Here is an 8,337-nt window from a genome sequence, read left to right as displayed (position 1 = left end):
ATCTTTCCTTCTAGTGTCATACATATCCCCAGTCACCTTCCCTCCACCATGCTCAGACTCAGCTTTGTTCAGTGTACTTACAATATTGTGTTACCATCAGAGAGTATTGTGCTAGCCATATCTGGGGCTTCACAATTAGTCCTATTGAACATTCTGTACTCCTTCTATTCCTGTCTTTTGATTTTTTTTCACCAAGAAAGGATGCTGAATTTTGTTAAATGTCTTTTCTGCATCAATTAAAATGATCATGTGTTTTTTCCTCTTTAACTTTTTGATGTGGTGCATCACATTAATTGATTTTCTTTTGTTGAACCAGCCTTGCAAACCTGAGATAAAATCCATTTGGTCATGGTGTATAATTCTTTTAATGAAGTATATAATTTTAATAAATTTAATGGATTCAATTTATAAATATTTTGTTAAGGATTTTTGCATCTATATTCATTAAAGAGATTGGTCTTCAATTTTCTTTTCTTGTAGTATCTTTGTCTGGCTTTGGCATTAAGGTGATGTGGCTTCATAGAATGAGTTAGGCAGCTTTCCCTACCCTTCAATGTCCTTGAAGAGTTTGATCAGGATTGGTACTTATTCTTTCTTGAATGTTTGATAGATTAACATGTAAAGCCATCCAGTCATAGACTTTTCTTTTAGGGGAGTTTTTTAATGACTGATTAAATCTCTTTACTTGTGATTGGTTTGTTGAGCTCTGCTATTTCTTCTTGAGTCCAGGTTGGTTATTCTTGCTTTTCTAGGAAGTTGTTAATTTTGTCTATGTTGTCTAGTTTATTAGCTTATAGTTGTTCATAGTAACCTCTCATTATTTCCTTTATTACTGGGGGGTCAGTAGTTATGTCCCCCCTTCCATTTCTGATTTATTTATTTGCATCCTCTCTCTTTGTTTCTTGTCATTCTAAGGGTCCATCTATTTTATTGACTTTCTCAAAGAACGAGCTCCTGATTTTATCAATTCTCTCTATTGGTTTCATGTTCTCAATTCAATTTATTTCTGCTCTAATTTTTGTTATTTGTTTCCTTCTGTTTGCTTTGGGGTTAGTTTGATGTTCTTTCTCAAGTTCCTCCAGGTCAGTAGTCAATCCCTTGATTTTTGCTATTTCTTCTTTTTTTTTTTTGTAGATACAAATCCTTATTATTATTATCATTAGTAGTATTATTATATACAAGCCTAGAAATGTCTGTTCCCAATGAAAAATACAACCTTTTCTATACTTTGGGCAAGTTGTAAAATCTCACTCTTTTGAAAATAGAACTGTTCCAATAAATTCTTTATCTCTGGTGAACCCCAGTCATGGTATGCAACCCATGCTCTGAATTTTATTAATGGTCTGTTACCATTGCATCAATAGACAATCTCCGTTTTCCACAGAATAGGACTTTAATGACTGTTGGTCATTTTCTAGTTCAATTTATCTTCCTGGCATTTTGGTACTTTCACAGGACGACAGAAGTTCTGCCAAAGGAACTTTTAGGAGATGTGATAGCTATCCTTTCACCTTTTGAGTTATCATGGAGTCTGGCAGTTTTTTCTCTATGATATTTTGATCATCTTGGTTGAGATATTTTATCTTCAGTGTTAGTAGCTAATTTTTGAGCACAGACGGTTGCTGCATTTTGAGTTCCCCACCTTTAGGTGCACCATATTTAAGGTAGAGTAATTGGTATCTAGGACGGGCTGCAAGAAATCCTTCATTTGGTCCGTTTTTGTTGGGATTCTGATGTTTACCAGCCTTTTTCCATTCATTTCCAAAAGCTCTTTGGGAGTCAAGCGCAGCTCCACATCATTCTTCTCGTAAAATCTAATATTTGTTCAATGTCTTCAGCTGACCAATTCTGGCAATAATGAATTGATGTTTAGTCTGGGCTTCCTTGTTCCCTTCAGTCAGGTGGTTTCTTGTGCAGGAAAGAGAGTGCAGACTCTGTAACTTATATAGTTCATTGATAAATAACCATTGTGATATCTGATTATCATTTACTACAAGGTATTGCAAGGAAAGAAATATTGATGTTTTGTACCCAATTCCAGCAACTGGAAAATGAATAAAAGAAATTCCAATATCAGAAAGGATTAGTTGTTTTAATCTGGGCAGATATGCTGTAAGAAACAGCTGATTTTCATCAATTAATTAATTACCAGAAAGATCTAATAACTTGACCACCTGTAGAACATCAGCCGGCCTTTCTGAAACGAATATATTGTTAGACTCAGTAGACAGCTCCTCAAGGACTGGCCATCCAGAGGCACTGCTGAGCACCTCTGGCCATGTAATTCCTGTTTGAATAAGAACTAAAACCTTCAGTGTAGAAGATTTTCCACTTAGAGATGATGAACTAAAGGGAAATTTAGTTTATTTTCACTGGGATTAAGAACTTCAAAGTCTTTAAGCTGATGAGCAATATGTATCACCATCCCATGATGACAATAGGGTTTCTGACAAATCTATCTCTCTAATATTAGGACATGTTGTGGCAATTCTCCTTTTTCACCAGTACAATTCACTGCACAGTTCCTCAGAGAAATTTCTTGCAACTTGCTCAGCTGACTTTGCTGTTTTCTAATAGAGTCAAAGCCAGTAGTTTCCAATTATAACAATCTGTTCTTTTCTGTCTTCTTCTGCTTCATCTTCTACAACGTAGTGGTTCTTAACTGAAGCAAGAAAGTCTACTCCAAAATTTACCTTGTTTGGATGGATAAAGGATCCTCCTGTTGGGTTGCCTCATGGCTTACACAGTCGCCTCATGGCTCCCTTCATGTTTTCCCCTGTCAGGATTGTCCCATTCTCCTCCTAACCAGAGTCCTGCTACAGGTGGGGTGGGACCAGAAAGACACTGTTGCATGGTTCTCCATTAACTTCAACTTTTTAACCAGTAACATATAAAGTTAAAGTGTCACTCATCAAAATATAGCCAGAATCCAATATACAAGGAGATCTGATGCAGCTAGCTCCGGAGTTCTAAGAAGCCTCTTCTTTTTTAATGTAGGCATTGGAGGCAATAAATATCCCTCAGCACTGCCTTTGCTGCATGCCATAAATTTTGATATGTTGTATTCTCATTTTCATTGCCTCAAGATATTTACTGATTTCTCTAGTAATATCTTTCTTGACCCACTGGTTGTTTAAGAATGTGCTGTTTAGCATAAATTTCTAAATTTTCCAGGCTTCCACCTGTTATTGATTTCCAATTTCATTCCATTATGATCCAAGAAAGTGCTTTGCATAATTTCTATATTCTTAAATTTACTGAGACCTGCTTTGTGCCTCAATATGTGGTCTATCCTAGAAAATGATCCATGAGCACTTGAGAAGAGTGTGCATCCTGATGTTGTTGGGTCCAATGTTTTATAAATGTCTGTTAAGCCTAGTTCATTTATTGTATTATTCAAAATCTCTGTTTCTTTATTAAGCCTCTGTCTAGATGTTCTATCCATTGATTAGAGTGGTGTACTAATGTCTCCAACTACTATTGTAGAAGTGTCTATTTCTCCTTTCAGTTTTGTCAATGTTTTCCTCATGTATCTGGGGACACTCTGATTTGGTGCATAAATATTTATGATTGTTATGTGTTCCTGATAAATTGTCCCTTTTATTAACATATAGTGTTCCTTTTTGTCTTTTTTAGTTGTTTTACATTTGTAGTCTTATTTGACAGGTATTAATTTAGCTACCACCACTCTTTTCTGATTGTTTTTTGCACAGAATATCTTTTTCCAACCTTTCACTTTCAATCTGTTTTTGACTTTGGGTCTTAAGTGGGTCTCTTATAGACAGCATATAGATGGATCCTGTTTTTTTTATTTTTACCCATTCTTCCAGTGTAAGTATTTTGATTGGGGAGTTTAGTCCATTAATGTTTAATGTTATTACCGTACAGGCTGCACTTTCTTCAATCATTTTTCCATTTAGTTTATATCTATCACATTTTATTTTTTCTCTTTTTTAACCTTATTAGTTACCCTTTCCCTTAATATTCATTTCTATACTCTTCTCCAAACCTCTCCCTCCTGTCTTTTCCTTTTTGTCTGTCATGTTTCCTTTAGTATTTCTTCTAGAGAAGGTCTTGTTCATGAACACCCTTAGTGTCTGTTTTCTGTAAATATTTTATACTCTCTCTTATTTTTGAAGGACAGTTTGGCCAGATATAGAATTATTGGTTGGTGGATTTTCTCTTTCAGTATCTTAAATATATCATCCCACTGCCTTTTTGTCTCCATGGTTTTTGCTGAGATATCTGCACTTCATCTCATCAAGCTTCCTTTGCATGTGATTGATTGTTTTTCTTTTGCTGCTTTCAGAATTCTCTCTTTGTCTTTGATATTTGGCAATCTTATTTGTCTTGGTGTGGGTTTATTTGGATCTATTCTGTTTGGGATACACTGTTCTTCTTGGACCTATAGATTTACGTCTTTCATAAGAATTGGGAAATTTTCATTTATTATATCCTTTATTATTCTTTCTGCCCCTTTTCCCTTCTCTTCTCCTTCTAGGACACCCATAATACATATATTCATGCTTCACGTTTCATTCAATTCCTTGAGACCCTGTTCAAAAGTTTCCATTTTTCCCTTATCAGTTCTGCTGTGAGTAGAGTTTCCTACATCCTGCCTTCTAGTTCACTGATTCTTCTGCCTTCTCAAATTTGCTGTTCTATGTCTCCATTTTGTTTCTCATCACTTTTAATGTGACTTTCATTCTCATAATTTCTGCCACTTGTATTTTCAAGCTTCCAAGTTCTTCCGTGTGTATACCTGTGTCTTCTTTATGCCCTTTATGACTTTTCTGTATTTTCCTTCAACTCAATGAATTTATCAAGAAGATCTGCTTTAACATCATTAATTAGTTGTTTCCATTCTTGTATCTCAGTTGAGGTGTAAGTTTGTTCCTTCGGTTGGGACATATCTTCATTATTCCTGGTATGAGTCTTGATTTTTTTTCTGGTGTAAAGGCATCTGATTTTCTTGCTAAGTTTATTCTGGAGGTAATTTTATCTCTGTTGCCTAAAGTTTTCCTGTTGGTTAGTTTTTTTTTTTCTCTCTCTGTCTGCCCTTCTCACTGACCAGTTGTTAGATTTGTTCTGCTCCCCCTCCCCATTTTCCCCAAAAGCAGGCACCTACAGCGGCCTGCCTCAGGGATGAGAGGGGTACTGGGCACCACAGCAGTGTCTCCGTTCGTGGGTAAAGCAAGTCTGTTGTCTCCCAGTGGTGCTCTGTTTTTCCTGAAAGTCCTGGTTTTGTTCAAGGGCTTTGCTTTAACAGCTGGGTCATTCATGTTTCTCAGCCACCACTGGGGCAAGTTCCCAGGCAGGGGTTCTAGACCTGCACCAGTCAGTCTAAAGTAAGTTTCCGGGTAGTCTCTGAAAGTCTTTCAATTCTCCTGCATTTTCTACTCTGCCCAGGAGATGGCGCTGTTTGATGACTTAATTATCCTCAGAGCCCTGGTTGCCTCTCTCCAGATCTGGCTGAAATGTCAGGTGTCCTGTTCCTTCTTTTTGCCAACCAAAATCTGACTCTATATGGATCTGTGCCCTCCACTTTATATGTGGCAGAGTATACCTCCAGCCGCCCCAGTCTAGCTTTCCTCTTAGCAGGGTTCAGGATTCTCACTGCTGTTTCTCACAGGGGTGAGGGAAGGGACTTTTGGACCCAGGGTAGAAACACAGCTTCTGTCCACATTTTCTCAGACTCTTTGCCTCTTACTAATCTGGGCCTTGGACTGCTCTCCCCTTATACCCTAGGTCTCCAAAAGGTGAAGATCTGTCCCACTGCTGTGAGAGAATAAGTATTATGTGTCCCCATTGGGAGATGGCCCTGCTGCTGTTCCATGTTATGAGACCAAGGCGGGGAGGAAGGGGAGACAACTGGCCAGTCTGGGACATAAATTTCCTACCTGATATTCCTCTATTTCTTGAATTATTTTATTATAGGGTCCCTCTGCAGTCCCTATCCTCCTCCAGATTTCTGAATAATTCAGAATTGCTCTTTCTTAGTACAGAATTTCTGAGGAGATGCTCAGTATCTATTTACATTGCCATGTTGATGACTTCACCCTAATCTAACTTTTTAGGAGACAAACTAATTCTTACAATTTTTTTATTAAAATCAGGAAAATAGGATAATGAAATTTTACATAACAGTGGCAATGTTTTAATATTGTCAATTGCAGCCTGTTCCCCACCTTTGCTCGGTTATTCTAGCCCATGGATTTTTCCTTTGAGTACAATTCTAAAGAAGAAAAGTAGAAAAAAAAAAAGCCAACTTTCATTTATAATTGTATGCGTGTCTCCTTTTTGAGAGGTATCAATTTGTAGAATATATGGCCATAAAGAAAATAAAAACCTTCAATTTAAAAGAAATAGCATGTAGTTATTACGAATACATCAGCCTAATGGATGGTTAAAATTCCACATACAGTTACAACTACTAACTACAGGATGTTTTTTCTTCCCATTTAAAAATAAAAGTTGACAATGGTAATTATATAGTTGGGATATTTAACCCACAAGAATAGTCCAGTGGTTGCTCACACATGCTTCTATTGTTTGCTAACCAAAATCATTCTATATCCAACTTTTCAACTGGCAAGCAAAATAGTAGAAATAATTAACAGGTTCAATTATTGAGAACTGTCAAGATTTGTGTGGGAAATTGGCTTTCATATAAAGTAAATATGCAACCATAAGGAAAGGCTTTTATTCATGGGGGTTTCGGTTTCCATTATTCAAGGGTAAGGTTGTTGGCAGAAATCAGATATTGGGAAATATTTTTTAGTAGCAATCAGGAAACTTGGGTTCTGTCACTTTTATGCCACAAAATGTGTAGTTGAGTCACCTCCTTTTCCATCTTTGGGCCTCAATGCTGTTACCTATGAATGAAAGAGTTTGGATTAGAGCATAATCACAAACAAGCAATTCTTCCTTCTTCTATATACTAAATCTTCTATAATATTGATACTAGAACTGTCTAAAATACCTGCCACTTTTACAATTATTCTATAATATTATATTTTTGTGGATTTACTAGACACTTATTATCTCTTTCATACATCTTAGGAACCCCTCACAATGGACTCTGGAGTTACCAAATTTATTTTCTTCACATAAAATTGATTATGTGAAGAATCAATTTTATGCCCATTAAAATATACTTATGTAATAGAAGCTATACTGCTTAAAATTTTATAACAAGTAGAATTTCCATGGCAAAATTCAAAACTACAGCAACATTTATTGAAAATTTCCTATGTACCAGACCTCAGACTAATCCCTTCCAGGCACTATCTCGTTTAATTTTTATAACAACACTTTGCTATCGATACTATCATTACTCTCAATGTGAAGAAATTCAAGTTTGGAGAGGTTAAATAACACTCCCAAAATTGCAGCCGGCAGTAGCCAGACAAGGATAAGAAGTTAAGTCATCTGACTTAGAGTTCTCATTCTTAACTCTGCTACATATTGTCTCTTTCACTTTGCTATTTGCAGATTGGTACAACCAACCTGGGCATTTTAAAATCAGTGTCTGCAAGGTACTTTCCTTCATGATTTTTATCATTCCCAGGAAAAGTTCTGCTGAATTCTTAAAGTCTGGCACAGGTTAGTTTTTTAGGAAGATTTTTTTTTTTTGGGGGGGGGGGGGGCATGTGTTGACACCGGGAATCGAACCTAGCTCTGCAGCATGGCGGGCGAGAACTCTGCCTGCTGAGCCACTGTGGCCCACCTGGGAGATAAGTTTTTGAATGCGGTTTTAATGGGATTCATCAGTTTTAGGTCTTCAGTAAGGAATGACATGGACATAGTGGGAAAGGTCTCCAGGCTGGAGAACTGTGCTCTCTTAGGAAAGAACACCGGACATATTAATTCAAGATGTCCATCAGTCCAGACTAGAGCCTGAGGGAATGAATAAATTAGATGGATTGGGTCTGGGAGAGGATTGAGAAGGATGAAGTATAGCCCCCACGCCTGGATACATTGGCACAGGCATTGATCAACTTCCACGCAGTAGAGTGCGGAGGGATATGGAGTTGTAGTGGAACCTCTTTCTACTCCAAGCACCTGGGTTATAATCCCTCGGAGAAGGCAGCCAGAACAGAGGCTATGCTCCTTTCATCAAGGTAAAAACTTGCCCTGCTTGGGATAATCAAATCCTGTCCTAGATAAGGTTGATTCACCAGTACTTTTTGTGATGCCCTGCTCTTTGCCTCATTATCTTTTCCCCAGTTTTACGTTTTTGGGGAGACAATTTTATTCAAACTCTTCCCATGCTTTTTTGATATTCGTGTCTTTGGCATCGTCCCCTCATTCTCCTGCTTCTACCTCTTCTGAAGA

At 37.2% G+C, this 8,337-nt stretch overlaps 1 pseudogene; it reads right to left on the bottom strand.

The window, feature by feature from the left end:
* Window positions 1-1,346: 1,346 nt before the first annotated feature.
* On the bottom strand, window positions 1,347-2,912 carry LOC143676048 (tubulin-specific chaperone E pseudogene; annotated as a pseudogene).
* Window positions 2,913-8,337: the final 5,425 nt, after the last annotated feature.

The sequence above is a fragment of the Tamandua tetradactyla genome, chromosome 3 (assembly GCF_023851605.1).
Source record: "Tamandua tetradactyla isolate mTamTet1 chromosome 3, mTamTet1.pri, whole genome shotgun sequence".
NCBI classification, from domain to species: domain Eukaryota; kingdom Metazoa; phylum Chordata; class Mammalia; order Pilosa; family Myrmecophagidae; genus Tamandua; species Tamandua tetradactyla.
This window is presented reverse-complemented; position numbering and strand designations above follow the sequence as displayed.